At 35.4% G+C, this 18,756-nt stretch overlaps 1 protein-coding gene across 2 annotated transcripts in view; it reads right to left on the bottom strand.

Annotated features, from left to right (window-relative positions):
* LOC121319230 (amyloid-beta A4 precursor protein-binding family A member 1-like) overlaps positions 1 to 6,491 on the bottom strand; it is a 112,965-nt gene extending 106,474 nt beyond the window's left edge. For both annotated transcript variants that reach the window (XM_041256443.1, XM_041256452.1), the window contains exon 1: positions 6,411 to 6,491. The gene's annotated coding sequence lies outside the window, so the exon portion shown is untranslated. The remainder of the gene's footprint in view (positions 1 to 6,410) is intronic.
* Between the last annotated feature and the right edge of the window lie 12,265 nt (positions 6,492 to 18,756).

Genomic DNA, 18,756 nt, shown 5'->3' with positions numbered 1-18,756 from the left:
TATTATTTTTTTTCCAAAACTTTAAACTGCTGCTTTGAGGCTGTGTGCCTGATCAGGTTCTGACTTGGCAGGTAACAAGCTGGATACATTGGCTGTCAAATGCTGAAAAAATTTTGCTGCTGCGTCCTTGCGATTGGCACTGTGACACATTTTTCGATAATATCTTTCAAAAATCTTCTTGGGAACCAGTGAAGCGATTGATCTGAAACTAAGCATATATCATCAGCGTCCAAACCTGCATCAAGTTTGCAAAGCAGCAGTTGCTGTGATGAATTTTAATGTCAAAATGTCTGCCACAAATCTTACCGAAACGCACCCCTATCAACAAACTGCTGCTGTTTGAAAACCGTTTGTTCAACAAACTCCAAACTTGGTAATTATTGTCCCAGTAACAATGGGATACAAATATATGAAAATGGTGATGTTTAATAAAACAAGATGGCCGCCACTTATACATTTACATTTGAAATTTAAACCTGCGTCAGTTGACAAACGATTTACTTGACTAACTCCAAACTTCACAAGCATCTTCCCTGATACTGTATCAATACAACTGACTTTTAAAAAATTGTGTTGACCAGAAACAAAAATGTCCATTTGACGCATTTTTTTTAAAAACTTTTGAAATCTTCTTGGGAACCGGTGAAGCGATTGATCTGACACTTGGCAAATATCATCAGCATCCAAACCTGCATTAAGTTTGCGAAGCAAAAGTTTCTGCGATAAATTTTAATGTCAAAATGGCTGCCACAAATCTTATCGAAATGGGTCCTTAACAACAAACTGCTGCTATTTGAACACCATTTGACCAACAAACTCCAAAAATGGTAGTTATTGTCCCAGTAACACTGGAATACAAATGTCAAAATGGTTGTTTTATAAAACAAGATGGCTCGCCAGGTGTATGTTTTCATCTGAAATTTAAAACTGCCTCAGTTGACAAACTGTTTACTTGACTAACTAGAAACTTCACAAGCATCATCCTTGACACTAGCAATACAAATGACTTTTAAGAAACTCGCGTTAATCATGACTGCCTGGGGGTAGTGATACTGGGGCTTGGGAGCCGTAAAACTGCCTGGCAGTTCTAGTTATTATTATATTATATTATTATTATTATTATTATTATTATTACTAATAAAAATAATAGTCACGTATTATGTATTAATGTACCAGGAAAGAGAGACACAGCAAGTACATTTAATGTTCTTTAGCCTGTAGCAAACCTGCAACCAAACATACAACATCAACTTCCTTCTATGTGTTTCATTACCACTTACTTTTAATAATGATTTAGGCAACTCGATACAACTTTAACAAAACAACACACATTTATTAAGCAGTTGGCTTCACTTACAGGTTTGCTAGCATGCTTCCCTTAGTTATTTTTTTTATTCTCTAAACACTTCTGACTTTACATCTCTCTGTTCTGTCCATAGCTGTGGCCCAATACAGAAACATCTCAAACAATATCTAGACTGACACACTGTTCCTCCATCCTGCTTACATTCCAGTCACAAAATCTACAACACCACGCGCTGTGTGTATTATAAATGAAATAGCAATACAACACTAGCACCCCTTTTAACATTAGGATACTTTTTCCATTACAGAGTAAGTCCATTTTTTAAATGTGTAGCCTATTTCTGTACCACTGCAAAAATAGTTTTACAATTTAGGATATAGTAAGTCACTAAAATGTAAAACCTAGCTAACAATTTTACATTGTTAAATTTCATTGGCACATTGTTACAGCCCACTTTGTCTGTGATGAGGTTTTGATGAGATAAATGTGTGGATTCCAGGAGATGCTGTCTCACTTATATATGCGTATACATATACATACATACCTACCTACCTCACTCACTCAGGAGCTCAACACACTGAAGTCAATACCCCAGTTAAGGGTACATGTATCCTTATGTGTTATGATTAAATTTAATACTTCAGGTGTTTTGTGCAACCAACCCCTCGAGTTTATTTCAGTTCATCGCAGCGCCTTCAGTATTTTGCAACAGTTTAAGTGACGGTTGTTACACTGACACAAAATAGAAGAAAATAAATGAAAGAACAGATAGATATAAGCAGCCCACAAATCGTTAAAATTAAGAACAGGATGTATAAGGGCTATGTAAACTCAACAGCTGTGTTTTACAAAGTGTCTGTAAATTGTAAAATGTTTTTATATCTATAAAGTGTTTGCAGTAGGCTATATTTCCTGTAACGTACAATGCGGAACGGTGATCTATTTTGGGATAATTGCTGATGAAATAGGATAAAAAGAAAATATGCTAAAATATTTGAAGTCATCTTTTATTATCTATGTGTCATACAACAATGTATCAGCACAATGTAATTGTATTTGATTTCTTAGTGGTGGCCTATAGACTAAAATAACAATAAAGTGCACTATTAATTTGATTTGTAGCCTAGTACTATACTGTATAAACCTATTACAGCGTTATATTCGTACATTATGTAATGTGTACAGAGAACACATTAATGTTATTTTAGCACAACGACTTTTACATTTAAAATAAATACACACAAATGTGTGTGTATGCGGTTTGTTTTAAATTGGACACATTGACATTTTTTAGCAAGGGACTACCATATGGTGTTGTCCTTAATGTATTGCCGCTGACATTGACAATTCAGGTGTACTAGGACTGATATTTTCTTTTATGAAGCAGAAAAATGTAGATGACAGATAGAGACAGATATTGAAGTGTTAAAATTAAAGTACCATTGGTGCCTAAAACGGGCTTCCTATGTTTTCATTCTACAAACATGCAACATTATACGGATGGATGGATGGATAGAGATTTTATAGGGCAGCGAACATGCTTAGAACACTTCAGGCATTCAAATATTCATCCCTGGCGCCTCTGGGCTTCCCTGGTCGCCCCGGGGTGCCTCCAGACGCTTCCCCAGGTGTCTCTAGGCACCTCTAGACAGGTTTTAGGGTGACCGAAGAACCAAGTGGTAACTGGTCATAAGACATATCGGATTTTAACTTATGAAGTCGCAATATAGAACCGAGTCCCTGGTTCACACGGCATATAAAACGAGCCAACTGCATTGTGAACACAAACGAACTCGGTCCTTAAAAAATGGAAAGGGACCAAAAAACTTTAATTCACATCCAAGTGAACTCGGTCCCTTTGTTCATAGACAAGTGTGAACAGCAAGTACATTGATACATTGTTTCAAACTAAACGAACGTTTGAAACAGACCCAGAGTGAATGCAACCTTAAGGCCACCATACACAGGGTGATTTTTGTCACCGGCGATGTGATTCAGTGATTTATCATGAGAACCTTCTCACCATACACGGGGTGATTTTTGTTACTGGCGATGTGTCGTCAGTGATTTATCAAAAGAACCTTCTCACCATGCACAGGGCGATTTTTGTGTCCAGTGAGACAATGGCAGAATGAGGACTGCCGGTTTTATGTGCTTCTGCAACTCTTTGTTTTGAAAAACAGTTAATATGCTCTGTGTGTATATATACACACAAGCATATGAACTATAGTAGCATATACCAATCGAAAATTATTGCAGATTGGCGTACAATGTATTTTTATTTATTTTTATAAGTGTGTGTCATATATGTAAGGTACTGTATAGTATTGTAACGACCAGGCAAGCTGGCAAGAGGATTGTGTTTGAGAAGTGTAGTGGAAACGACCGAGACAGAGAATAACCAAAACAAATTAAGATAAACTAGGGGTTTATTCCTTTGGCGTGGGCCATGGCTGACAGCAATTCTGTTTATTGTAAAACAATTATTATCTGGTATTTTAATTGTGTACGAAGTAGGACGACGGTAAAAAAAAAAAAAAAAAAAAAAAAAAAGCACCAAACCATTTAGTTTCAATTTTAAATCATCTTTTTTTTGCATTGTACAGTAATGTGAGATAGAAACCTATGAATTTCTTAATGCACTCTCATTGCCATGTAACTACAGACACCATTTCTCCAAGTTCTTTGAATGACTTTTATCATGCGTCAACAACAGCCGCGCTTATTGATTCATTCTGAGTGACTTGTCGCCAGAATAGATGGGAGCTTTATTCTCTGACAACCTGTTGTGTCTCGCAGACGAGAGACGATTTATCAATGGGGCGATTTTGTCGGACCGACATATTTCAGGCGACAAAATTGCCTCGTGTGGTGGCCTTTATCTAGCAATTTCTGCAGATTGAAGACTTGTGGTATCGTACTATAACTGGAACAAATATGAAAAATCCCCAAATGCATTGTCAGCTTTTATGAAACTGAACTATTCATATCCAAAAATGATACAAAATGATTTCAAATCTTCTTAAAAAAAACATTTGCAAAAAAAGTTTCCTCCTTATTCAACTTAACGTGGGCCTATTTTATAAATAATAATAATAATAATAATAATAATAATAATAATAATAATAATAATAATAATAATGTCTCTACTTTCAGCCTCTTCCACAGATTTTTTTAATTTTCTGCTGCACCGGGCCACCTCTCGGGGAAGACAGCATTCAATCTGCTTACACGTGTATTCAATGCAGTTGTGTGCTGCAGAATTGCTGTAGAATCATTTCAGCCACCCTCCACAGTTTCAGTAAAATATTTTATACACTCTATGAAATAAAGTTTTTGCTCCATTGTATAATTTTGCACACGACTACTGGCCATGATTGCCTTCGTATGGATGTACTGAGAAATTAAGCTTTTATTGGCAATACCTGAAATATGTAATTAGCATTTCTGATTTGATTTACACCTAGTCTACACATTGTACAACACACCTTTGGTCCTATAAATGAATGCATTTGTTTTGTGTGTGAATTAAATAACGATGACTAATAACAGTTGTGTTTATCCTCTAAAGCAGCTCCATTCATTCTGGTAATGTTTTAGAAACTTAGAATTTACATGGGAATCTAGTTTAATATTCTTATGCAATTCAGCCTTAATATTTACTTTCGTGCGTACATTTCTGTACCTCATTTGCTAAGTTCATAACATTTTAATAATAACAACATAATAATTATGATGCTGTGCTTCTGAAAAAAATATATATTTCGATCTTGTAACGACAAATAACACTTAAAATATATAATCTGCTGAAACCAATCACTCAGATCTTGAACCTACAACCCCACCCGATCCCCAACTTTGTTCCTCATATTTTTTCGTTGCAACTGGCACTAGTTACTACGCAGCTGGGGTGGTGCTGAGACGTTATTACCGTAGTTAGTCCGCACTAAATTAAAGGTTCGTTGCAATTGATCCCTATTGGCAAAAAGGTTGCATTGCTACAGACTACTGGAAAAATCACTTTAAAAAGAAAAATATGCATACATATACATGCTTTTGTTCATAATAATGTATCACTTTTTCCGCAGCTGAATGTCTATGAACGTTCCCCTCAATTGAAGCAAACACACCACCAACTGGGTGAGTATTTGGCAGGAAGTCTGTCCATAGTCAGTAAGGCGCAGGCGTACTCTGCGGTCGCCATTCAGCTGTATGTGTTGTGCACTATTTGGCAGCGGCAGCAGCAGGCGCAGGTCCCCCTGGACCCGTACAAGAGCCCGCAGCTGCAGTAACACCTTAACAACCCTCAAGCGCACGCATCGCAGTGGTTTGCTGCTGCTGACAAGATAGACGGCAATACGGAATGTCAAAATAATGTATTTTCCAATTCTTGTTTTCCGACTCCCTTAACATCCCTTAATTTGAGTAGTTAGCCCATTAATATTTTTTTTTCGGTTAATTATTCTAATCATGCACTACATTAACCGTATTATACATACGGTAGAGATACATCAAAACAAACTGATTTAATAAAACTCACCGTAGATACATACAATGTGATTTAGCCTAGAGCATCCCAAGACTGCACCCACCACCACCAAAAAAAATAGTATACAATACCACTATTCTTGTATCGCAGAATAACAGGTCTTGTTAAAAAAAAAAAAAAAAAAAAGAAAAGATTTTAAAGATACCTACTATGCTCGATCCTATACATAATCTGTGCTAGAAATCACTTCGTTTGTTCTGTGGCCATGATGAGAAGCGTGAAGTGCTGTAGTGTCATCTGTCTCGAGCCACTACCCCCGAATAGCTTTTGACTCGAAAACTTTGTCAACAGTGCCAATATATATATATGTTCATTGATAAGCACCAGAAAGGCCCACTGGCTGTACTGTAAAGCTTATCTCCCAGGTGTTTTTACAAGTAGTGCCATGACTATTTCTGCATGGAGACCTTAAGTAATATATATATATAATATTCCATATTATATATATAATATATATATTATATATTAATATATTATATATATATCCTATATATATATATATATAATATATATAACTAAAGATTTGCCTTGTTATACAAACAATACACCTCTTACCTGTTCATCAGAAGAACTATTGCAGCAAATAACCCTCTGATCTTGCCCCTCTATGCAGCTCCACCATCTTCCCCTCTTCAGTACCAGCTGTCAGTGTGTGTGCGCTCGCGGCCCCTCCTTCCAGTGACATCAGAAGGGATTACAAACAATGCGAAAATAATCTTAGTAAGAGGCGAAACTGTATTACTTGACTGGCCAAATGACGATGACTGCATCTGTTTGCACGGGCTTTTCTGCAACAACTCGCACTATCTGTAATATATGTTATTGATAATACGGCTGATTTTTTTACATTAACGCCTCAACACAGAAAACTGCGATTTTGTTTTATATTGTGTACCGAGGTTCCGCATTGTTTCAAAATATGATACTGTGAGGATACATTCTTTACTCTGTGCCCTTGTGCTGAATAACCTTTGTCCATCCCAGGCGTATGAAGCATGTACAATTAATCTATTTAACAAAGCAAACAATTAGCAATCTCGTCCATTATCTTTGTTACTGGAACACGAATATTGCATTTAAATATCTTTAGATAGATGGATCTAATATCCAACAGTGTACACTCGAGATCACCAAGCTTGACATTGTATATATAAAAAAAAAAAAAAAAGTATTTAATTGCTCAATAATTGATGATATAATGTTGCTTTAATATGCTGATATACCACACTCCATGTTAATATTTGAATTACGGTATTGCCATCCTGAGCGGCCTTTAATATGTAGAAAATAGCAACAGAAAATTGACAAAATGCATACAAAGAAAAAAAAAAAAAAAAAAAAAGATGCGTCAGCTTTAACCAGTTGTTGGTTTTGTTTTTTGACACTATAAATAGACCTACCGTTTAAATGTAATACTAGGATTCATTTTCAATACATTCTACCCTATACTTTCGTTTTTAAGTCGAGTCTTCCTATATCCGTCGTTGTTGTTGTTTTTGCGTGATTATTTGTTGCAACATTGTAAATCCTCCAGTAGAAGTATGATTTGTAGTGGTTCAGAGTTGTTTATAAACATGTGTGTTTATTAGATACTGTAGCTGTAGTCATCTACACAGAACAAAGACAACTCTTTAATCAATAATGCAGAGCATTTCTCAATATTGAAATGCTTGTTGAGGTGAGGGTCAAAATCTCGTCTGCACGTGCAGTAACTTGCATTGGTGTATGACTATTGTCTCACAAGTGAACCCCAATTTCTTATTATCATTAAAAGCAGTATGTGGGTTTGCTAAATACAGTAGCATTATGCTAGCAATTGATATTAGATGTAATATCATGTGTTGGAGATATTTTATTTATTTGCTTTTGTTATATTCATACATACTATAAAACACTCACTGGTGGTATAACATGTAGTAAACTTATACAATTACCTATGTTTCATACAAGTGTCATTTAGTTCTGTGGAACCTGCTGCCTGTGGCATGATGACTGCATTTGCGTTTTTGCAGATAGAAGGCTGCACTTATATAGTCTGTGCTCAACAGAATCTCCAGTGTGCTTCTGTTCAGACTGCCACCTTGTGTGCAATCAATTTGTTTATGAACAGATATAAGAACATAAGAACATAAGAAAGTTTACAAACGAGAGGAGGCCATTCGGCCCATCTTGCTCGTTTGGTTGTTAGTAGCTTATTGATCCCAAAATCTCATCAAGCAGCTTCTTGAAGGATCCCAGGGTGTCAGCTTCAACAACATTACTGGGGAGTTGATTCCAGACCCTCACAATTCTCTGTGTAAAAAAGTGTCTCCTATTTTCTGTTCTGAATGCCCCTTTTTCTAAACTCCATTTGTGACCCCTGGTCCTTGTTTCTTTTTTCAGGCTGAAAAAGTCCCTTGGGTCGACACTGTCAATACCTTTTAGAATTTTGAATGCTTGAATTAGGTCGCCACGTAGTCTTCTTTGTTCAAGACTGAACAGATTCAATTCTTTTAGCCTGTCTGCATATGACATGCCTTTTAAGCCCGGAATAATTCTGGTCGCTCTTCTTTGCACTCTTTCTAGAGCAGCAATATCTTTTTTATAGCGAGGTGACCAGAACTGCACACAATATTCAAGATGAGGTCTTACAAGTGCATTGTACAGTTTTAACATTACTTCCCTTGATTTAAATTCAACACTTTTCACAATGTATCCGAGCATCTTGTTAGCCTTTTTTATAGCTTCCCCACATTGCCTAGATGAAGACATTTCTGAGTCAACAAAAACTCCTAGGTCTTTTTCATAGATTCCTTCTCCAATTTCAATATCTCCCATATGATATTTATAATGTACATTTTTATTTCCTGCGTGCAGTACCTTACACTTTTCTCTATTAAATGTCATTTGCCATGTGTCTGCCCAGTTCTGAATCTTGTCTAGATCATTTTGAATGACCTTTGCTGCTGCAACAGTGTTTGCCACTCCTCCTACTTTTGTGTCGTCTGCAAATTTAACAAGTTTGCTTACTATACCAGAATCTAAATCATTAATGTAGATTAGGAATAGCAGAGGACCTAATACTGATCCCTGTGGTACACCGCTGGTTACCACACTCCATTCTGAGGTTTTTCCTCTAATCAGTACTTTCTGTTTTCTACATGTTAACCACTCCCTAATCCATGTACATGTGTTTCCTTGAATCCCAACTGCGTTCAGTTTGAGAATTAATCTTTTGTGCGGGACTTTGTCAAAAGCTTTCTGGAAATCTAAATAAACCATGTCATATGCTTTGCAATTATCCATTATCGATGTTGCATCCTCAAAAAAATCAAGCAAGTTAGTTAGACACGATCTCCCTTTCCTAAAACCATGTTGACTGTCTCCCAGTACTCTGTTACCATATAGGTAATTTTCCATTTTGGCTCTTATTATAGTTTCCATAAGTTTGCATATAATAGAAGTCAGGCTTACTGGTCTGTAGTTACCTGGATCAGTTTTGTTTCCCTTTTTGTGGATCGGTATTACGTTTGCAATTTTCCAGTCTGTCGGTACCACCCCTGTGTCAAGAGACTGCTGCATGATCTTGGTTAGCGGTTTGTAAATTACTTCTTTCATTTCTTTGAGTACTACTGGGAGGATCTCATCCGGCCCAGGGGATTTGTTTATTTTAAGAGCTCCTAGTCCCTTTAACACTTCTGCCTCAGTTATGCTAAAGTTATTTAAAACTGGATAGGAACTGGATGACATGTGGGGCATGTTGTCAGTATCTTCCTTTGTAAAAACTTGTGAAAAGTAATCATTTAACATATTTGCTATTTTTTTTTCTTCCTCTACGATTTTGCCATTTGTATCTCTTAAACATTTAATCTCCTCTTTGAATGTTCTCTTGCTGTTGTAATATTGGAAAAACATTTTGGAATTGGTTTTAGCTCCCTTAGCAATGTTCATTTCTATTTCTCTCTTGGCCTTTCTAACTTCCTTTTTGACTTGCATTTGCAGTTCTGTGTACTCTTTCTGTGTACTTTCTTTTTGGTCCTTTTTTAATGCTCTGTAAAGTGCCTTTTTTCGCTGAATATTTTTTTTAATTGATCTATTAAACCATTTTGGCAATTTAGATGGTGGGTGTGTGTAAGCTCCAGGAATTCTTATAAATATGGGCTGTCAGTAAATAAGCCACAAGTGCTTGTGAAGAATCTGTATAAAACATATCTGTATTAAAGCCATATGTATTGTTAAGTCATAGTTTAAGGGGCTATATATGTTTTCTCAAAGATTAAAAAGAAGAAAATAAATCTTAGGGAATCTAAAAAAAATATTACAGTCTGACTGATTTAAATATATGTACAGTATTATCATAAATTGTACAGACAGAAGTGGGTTGAATGGACACTAAGAGCTGCATTCACAGACCCGAACACTAATGTTGGACTGCCTAATGCTACCTTAGGTAAAGATTGGTGCTAACCGTGCTAGGCTGTGAAACTAGCCATAAATTAGTTGCAAGATTACTGCAAAGCAAGATCTGTGAAACCAAGTGTTAGACTTTAAAGGAACACCCGTGGTACTGTGTTGTCCTTTGTATGCTTCCTGCAGACTTACAGTGCCGTTCACAAAAGTTAGCACATGCAGGCACTGACAAATTTGACACTCCAGGTCATTACACAGATGCTAAATTGGACTGAGATCTGGGGACGGAGTGATCCATGGTAGATGTACGAGTTCCATGGCAGACTATTGATGCCTACCAGTTGTTATTAAAAACTTTATTTTCCCCTGTAGACTCCTCAGCAATTGTTTTTTGGAGATGATTGTACTCTGACCCTGTTGTAGTAGCAGTCACAGACACCAGTACACCAGATATCTCTGCTCAAGTCGTAAAGAAATGCTGGTGCTGCCAAATTACGGCTCAGGATCTATAGACTCCACTTAGACCACACGACTTATTAAACTGCTTTGCATTATTCCCAAATTGGATTGATTCAACATTGTTTTAATTAGGTGGCTGGACCGACTAATTCCAGTAATATGACATATACTGTAGTTCTTTAATATGTTTTGCAAATGCAGAATATATTTATTGTTAGAACACGCAGGGTTAAGATAATCCTCAAATCCCTCTAAAGCAGCAAAGGTAATATCTGGAGCGAGACTTACTAATAAGCATTTGAAGTTAGTAAATGCCAATGACTTCCCACGCATACCTCCAGAAAAACACTTTCCAGAATCAGTGCCTTGCTGCCTCCCCATGGTGAACCCTGAAACTTATTGACAGCACTATGGCAGATGTTTATCCAACCCCTGTATATATATTAATTAGCATCCTGCAGTGGGCAGTATAATCTGGAAACACAAACTACTCTAATGCCATCCTCTTCAATTATGAAAATGTTTTTCTCTGTGATCAAAAGATTCCATATGCTTCTTCCATCTAGAAACACATAATTATGCATAAGCAAAACAGGTTCTCCCTTATTTGCCCAATTTTACTTTAGGGGCTGGAAGTGACCATCTCTGGAGAACGTATGTTGACCACAATGTATATGCTGTCTTGGTTGGAGCTCTTTTAAACAGTCGTGGATTTGGTCTCCAGCCAACTACTTAACAATCAAAATTAGCCTAAACGTGAAGGGTTCATTTACTAAATGGTATTCGAAGTACCCCTGCGTTTAAAATGAATTCTGATGGATTTTCTTTTCATATACCAAGTGGTTTTTAAGGCTGTAATATCATTCTTTTGATGTACAGTTTAGTCCTATTCAGCTCATGACCCAAAGACTGACCTCATTGGTCAGTACCAGGCTTTTGCTTTACTTTGTCCAGCAACTTTCAACCGGACTGCTGGTAGCACATTACTGTGATACAAAACCATACAGCATGCTAAATAATATGAAGAAAGAGACAAAAGAAAAGAACTGACCATGTGGAAGGTTGCTTAGGTGAAAAATGTATGCCATTTTCCAATCCTGAAAGAAAATATGTTAATTTACAGTAACTATGTGGGCAGAGTTCAAATCTGCCATCAGTGGCCCACAGTAGGTAGTGCAATGCATGGGAGGGGTTTATTGGTTGTGTCCACTTTGCAGTATGTAAGGTATCAGCCACAAACAGAATCAACTCTCTTCAAGTGCAACAGACACCAATTATCACTGTGGGTCTGGACCGGCTGGCATCCTCATCAGAGGCCATCGAGGAATATGCACTTCTTGCTGCGTCTGTCATCAGTCTTTGCTGCAATTATTGTTTGTTGTTTGTCAAATATCACATTCAAATTTAACACATTAACTCAGCATTAGCAAAATCTTGTCAGAACATGTTTTTTTGTTAGAACTGTAAAATATCATTTGCACCACATATATTTTATATAATTTAAAGCTTAACAAACTATCAATTACAGTAATAGAAACTAAAACGGCACCAAATACAGTACACGGTTAACTTCAAAAGACAGCTTGATTATGAGCTCCTGAATCAGGCTTCATATTTGAACCTTTTTCCTACCTCGCAGAAATGGTTAAGCTGTGCAGGATTGTTATCCGTATTATATGGCTTCTACAGTAAGGACATGTGAATATGGTGTTTGCACAGGACCAGAGGACAGCCAATTGTAATTCAAGAACAGCTGTTGTCAAGCCAGTATATTTGTGATCTGCACCGTGTACAGAATGCTTTTTCAATGTTCCTTTTGTATTTTGTACTTTGCACATTCAGTTTACCACTTGGTTTATTCAAAATGCAGGCTTTGGATCCTTTTTATTTTCAAATCTTAATATTAGTGTTTTCCTCATTGTTTTTTTTTTTTTTATTATCTGTAAGATTCATGTGATGTCACATTTAACTGCTACTAGAATTTTACTTTAACAGGTTTGAATAGAAGTCTTTAGTAGGTTACCATGACAACATTCACCCTGAGGTACTCTACTGAATAAGCTTGGTGAGGGGGTATGCCCCCCAAAGTATCTGTAGCTTGATCGAAACACAGCTGACACTTGATGGCATTTGCCATTCATTAGAACATGAAAGATTAGATTACCCCCCTTTCTTATCAGCCTCACAGTACAGAGGTATCATCTACACTAGCCATTGCTTTGGGGCACGTTTCTGAAAATGTATGTGTTGCTTTAACAGTATGTATGCCGATGACTGACATTTACTGAAGTACCCAGGTATTTTGTACAAATGCTTGAAATATAAAATAGTTTTTAGAAGACCCTTGGCTTGTCCTTGTAATAATGTAGCACATTATTTATACAGACTTATGTATTTCCATTGGTATATGCTTCAAAAAGAGATTTCTTAAAAGAAAGCATGGAAGAATACAAGCAGGAGATATTTCTGCAAGGAAAAACTTTTATTTCACTTGATAAAAAAGCTGGTAATTGACAACTGTAAAGGTGAACACAGGTCTTAAATGTATTGCTCTATACAATAAAAACAACATTAATTTATGAGATGAGTAGCTATATCTGAACTTTAAAAAAAAAACAGCTCCAAACAATAAATAAATGACATTACAAGGACACTGACCATAACTTGACGAAAAAAATAGCCTTCATAAATTAAACATTCTGCCTAGATGATTTCATTTCTGACCCATTCATACTGTCATAATGGACTGTAGTAATGCAATGTAATCTACAATAGAGAAAAGCAGTACTTCGTTTAATAAAACTGTCAATTCAGTTGACAGAACAATATTTCAGAAGAACCCAGTTAATCACATCAAATGCCAAGTGCCCTGTTTTGCTGACCATTGTTCGCAGTACAATTAAACCAAATATATATTTTATTAATACCTGTGGCATGTAATGTTAACCTAAAATGACAAAAAAAAAGAAACATGGACCAACAGTTTAACAGGTATGAAATTGAGTTTAAAGATTTCTAAAAGTAAAAAAAGAAAAAAATGTATACACGTTTGTGGTACCGATCACCGTCATAGCCTACTTAAAAAAGAAAAAAAAAAAGTCATTAAATTGTAACTGCTTTTTAGAAATAAAGCTGAAAACCAAAGAGGGGTGTTGGTCTTCATTTTGAAGTTAGAAAGCTGTACTATTAACCAAATAAATTACTGATAATATATCTGTTTCTTTTTGTATCTTACAAATGTTAAGTACGTGATGTTCCTACATGCTACTATTTTAGATGAAATTCTGTGCAAAGGAACATTAAAATACCCAGGGTATCATGATAGTATTTAAGCAAGAAATTACATTAAGTTACATATTGACTCACACAACGTGAAAGGTTCCATCATATTGTAAAATACGATATTAGTGTATGAGGGTTACCTATTGTTCCAGGACACAATGGGTCCTCTTCACAAACTCATGTTTGTTATTTCATTTCATTTCAAAAAAAAAAAAAGCAAAGTAACCCAGCGCTTTGTAAACAAAGTTGTTTGTTGCGGTGTGTAGACCAAAACGTAAACTACAAAGAAATCAAAAAAGGTCAGCACTCAAATTTGAAATTTCCTTTATTTCAAATTAAAAACCTTTTTTTTAAAAAAAAAAAAAAAAAAAAAAAAAAAAAAAAGAAGAAGTGCAGTTCTCAGTCCACGAACATGTTTTGCCTGTAGGCTTCTTCAGCATTTTTTTATTGCATTAAAAAAAAAAAAAAAAAAAAAAAAAAAAAAAGTTGTTGTTGGTGTATTGAACAGACTACAACAGTTTTTTGCTAATATCTTTATTTAAATTCATAAAAGTAGACTTCTTATAATTCATGAGTCGCTTTGTGAATAGGGTCCTGTATGCTGCAATTAATTTTAACACTCCTTGTGAAATCTGGCAAAATCAACTTCAACAGCTTAATGATACATTTTATGTGTAACATACAGTTGCACAAAGATAGATTGAGCATACAATTAAAAAGTTATATGTATACAGAGGCACCATTTCTTTAGATTCACACATATCATTTGCAGTACCTTACCAGTCGTTCAATGTGTCCACCAATAGTCCTTCAAGCAATGTCTGTTCAAGATAAATGCAGCACAGCAAAAACAATACAATCTTAAATGCAATAAGTTACATACATATTTATTAACTGTATTAGTATTTCTATACAATTAATCTACCCTCAAAAAAGGTACCTTTATCCATTTAAGTCTACAACGTGTACAGTAGTGTTTTTAGTGTTGAGATGCTTATTCAATTAAATGCATACATATCTGTTTTTTGTCATGTGTTTCATGCCAAAGCCTTGTAAGACTATACAGCACATGAAGCCAAGCTTCCCCCCATTTCGTTTGGATGGCAACATAAACCTTGCTGGCATGTTTTTTTTTTCACCCCTCGCAATGTGTCTAGATTGATTTTGATTTCATACAGTAAAAATTACTTGGCAGGATATTTATCTCCTTGTGCTTCTCACTTTGATGCATGAATGCTTTTTATTACAGTTTTTATGTGACAATGATACAAGTTTGACAAGTTGCAAGTGGCCCTACAAAATTCCACAGATAGTACTGAATAGCTGCTGTCTTTGACCGCTAATGACAATCATTTTTACTGCTCATTTTTTTCTAAAAGATCTGTCCGTTTATATGGACCCTTTGAGAATACCATATTTGTCCAGCTCAGTGTTGCGGGTGTCTGCCATTTTACCATGTGCTTAAAACTACCTGCACTCATTTCTATAAATTTAGAAAATCACTAGTTTATCAACATCCATTATTATCAGCTTATTTTATCTTTAGACTCATTGACCTATTCAGCCATTGACAGCAGATTATTCTTATCACTACTTCTAGACTTGCAAGAATATGTTTTTGACCGTCTCATACACAAGTACAACGTCAAACTCCACTGAATTAGCCCTTACCATAATAATGCCACTCCAATAATGGGTTAATTTCCTAAGCTTGGGAAGCACCCAGATCCTAAAATGACCCAACTTTGACAAAAATCCATTATAATAAGCAGCATGCAGAGTCACAGCAAGGTATTATACTATGTCACATCATGCCTGCTTTTGCTAGTGTCACTATACTAAATACATAAGGACGTAGCTTCACACACGTTTCACTTGTCATATACAGCTACTGTACATGCTATTATCAAGGGTTAGCCTAGCCTCCACAAACACCAGTTTACATATTTCATTTATTCAAAATACTCTCGCCTACTGCACACAATGTTTTGCAGTGGGGAATGGTAGACATTATGAAAAACGTTAACAAAAACGTATTACTACAGCACTCCTTCAGAGTCACCCCTCCAATAAAGTATTTCATTACTCAGTAACAGTTTATAGGTTTGTCTCGCAAACTCTTAAATCCTAGTTTGCAAGAGTACCTGCTTGAAGGAGGTTCTAGAGAAGTGTAAACCACAAGAATATTTAAGTCATGTTCCTAATAAAACCAGGAGAAACTACATTCTCTGTTGAGGGTCACAAATAAAATAATACAATTCAAATATAATTTCTACAAGATGTTTAGGATTTGAGAAAACGATGACCTGTAATATCTTTATATGAGTGAAAGAGCTGTCTTATTTAAAACTTGAGTTTTAGCTCCAAGCATTCTTCAGTCACAGGCATTGCATGCATAAGACTGCACTCTGTAATGACACTAAAAGCAATAGCCCTGTGAATCTATCACTGTATATTATGCTAACATACACTACAAATTAAAAGATCTAGGTAACAAAATGCTGTAGTTAATCTACAACACCCGGACTCATATGTACATCATTTACACATTTCTAAACAATATTTTAGGCATACTGAATTAAAACTGTTCACCCATCTGCGGATACCTAGTTAACTTTTGTAAATAGACCTGAGGTATTGAAGGTCTAATATTTCAAACATTCACTATACAGAACAGTAATTGTGACTACTTTGAACACAGATCCATGTATTTGTTCATATACAGTCAAGCCTGCTTAGAACGATCACTCAAGGAAAAAATGTAATCTTTATATCCAGGTGAATTTAAATGGGGAGTCATCATAGGGGTCTCTTTAGTGGTATTTACTCATTTACTCTTTAAGTGGTATTAACTACAAGTTTGACCACATTTCAAATTTGGGTCATGCACAAAATTTAGAAGTGACTTACTTTCAAGATCTTTGCTGCAACTGCAGCATTGGGTAAACATATAGGAACTGCGCTAAACAAAAACCTAATTAAAAGAAAATACAATTTAACACCGGCACAGAGCTAGAAAATAAAAATATATTTCAGTAAAATAATGGTAAAAGGGAATTCAGATTTGAAAATTGTGGAAAACTCTTTTGTACAGTATAATTGATTAAAATGTGGCATGAAGTCAAATTTATATATATCTTTTAGTAATGCAATAACAATCTAATTTTTGTATCCGTGTGTATAATATGTAAACATATTAAATGGACAACCCAATTTGAGTAAATACTGCTGTTATATGTTTAATACTAAAAAACACAAACAAAAACAAAAAAACATGCACACACAAACATTAAGAATGTGGAGATGAACTACAGTGTGAATGTAACAGTTAAGAAAAGGACTTAAGACTTGAGTACGCAATTCCCCATCACAAATGAAAAGCCATTCAATGATAAATACAAACTGTAAAAGTATCCACAAACTGGGCTAAGCTAGCTCTACTCCTTTGATTTCAAAATGCCAAACTAAGTTAGTTCAGCTGTTTATCCTCCATAAAAATGGATTACAAGAATGATTTCAAAATAATGATCACAGAGTTACTATTTTGAAAGATTGTTTGCAGAATGTTTGTAAAATGTCACCCAAATTGTTTATTGGCTACTGAAAACACTTACATATGTTGTTTCATGGAATATTAAATAAGGTTTAATTAACTTTTTTCAAAAGCTATGTCTATAATGTAGTGATGATCCGGCACACTGAACAATTAGAAGGTAATGTTCCTCTTTATAAAGATTAAAATGCTATCTATGTCAAATAAAATTCAAATAAAGTAATGCTGAATAATTACCTCCACCTACACTATATTTTATCCCCATCTCCTGGAAAGGCGTCATACGATGCTGGTACTGTGTTAATAAATTATATACATTTTAATGCAGCCCATTCACAGCACAGTGTAGCTACTTTTTTCCCCCAAAAGAAGACTGAAAAAGAGCTAGACAACTGTATGTACCATATTTAATATGCTGTTACTTAATGTAAACACTTATTTATATTTTATGGTTGTCCAATGAAGACTTAACATTGATTCATTATGATCTGTATTTTATTATGTTGCACTTAGTGCTGTTTGGGAATGATGCACAACTTGGGCTTTATGCATACTGTACTTGTATTATACTTCCTGTTAATATGAAGAGCTACTTACCGAAGCAAGGTCAAATAGAACTACGATTTTTTTTTTTTTTTTTTTTTTTTTTTTAACATATTAGTTCAATTTTTATTTTATGTAGCATTAGTTTTAACCAGTTGCACGATGTGTGTGTGTGTGTATACACGCACACACATACATACAGTGCCTATAGAGTCTACACCCCCTTTCAATATTTTCACCTTTTGTTGCCTTATAGCCTAGAATTAAAATGCATTATAATCATTTTGTTTTTCATTTATCTACACATCCTACCGCACAACTTCCAAGTGAAAAAATATTCTAGAAATTTGTAGAAAATTAATTAAAAATAAAAACTGAAATAGCTTGGTTGGATAAGTGCCCACCCCCCTTGTAATAGCAATCCTAAATTAGCTCAGGTGTAACCAATCGCCTTCAAAATCACAAACCAAGTTAAATGGCCTCCATCTGTGTTAAATTGTAGTGATTCACATGATTTCAGGATACAGTCAGCAGTTCCCGTAAATTCCCTCTGCTAGGTAGTGCATTTCAAAGCAAAGACTGAACCATGAGCACCAAGGCGCTTTCAAAAGAACTTCGGGACAAAGTTGTTAGAAAGGTATAGATCAGGGGATGGGTATAAAAAATATCAAAAGG

The sequence above is a fragment of the Polyodon spathula genome, chromosome 1, assembly GCF_017654505.1.
Source record: "Polyodon spathula isolate WHYD16114869_AA chromosome 1, ASM1765450v1, whole genome shotgun sequence".
Classification (NCBI taxonomy): domain Eukaryota; kingdom Metazoa; phylum Chordata; class Actinopteri; order Acipenseriformes; family Polyodontidae; genus Polyodon; species Polyodon spathula.
This window is presented reverse-complemented; position numbering and strand designations above follow the sequence as displayed.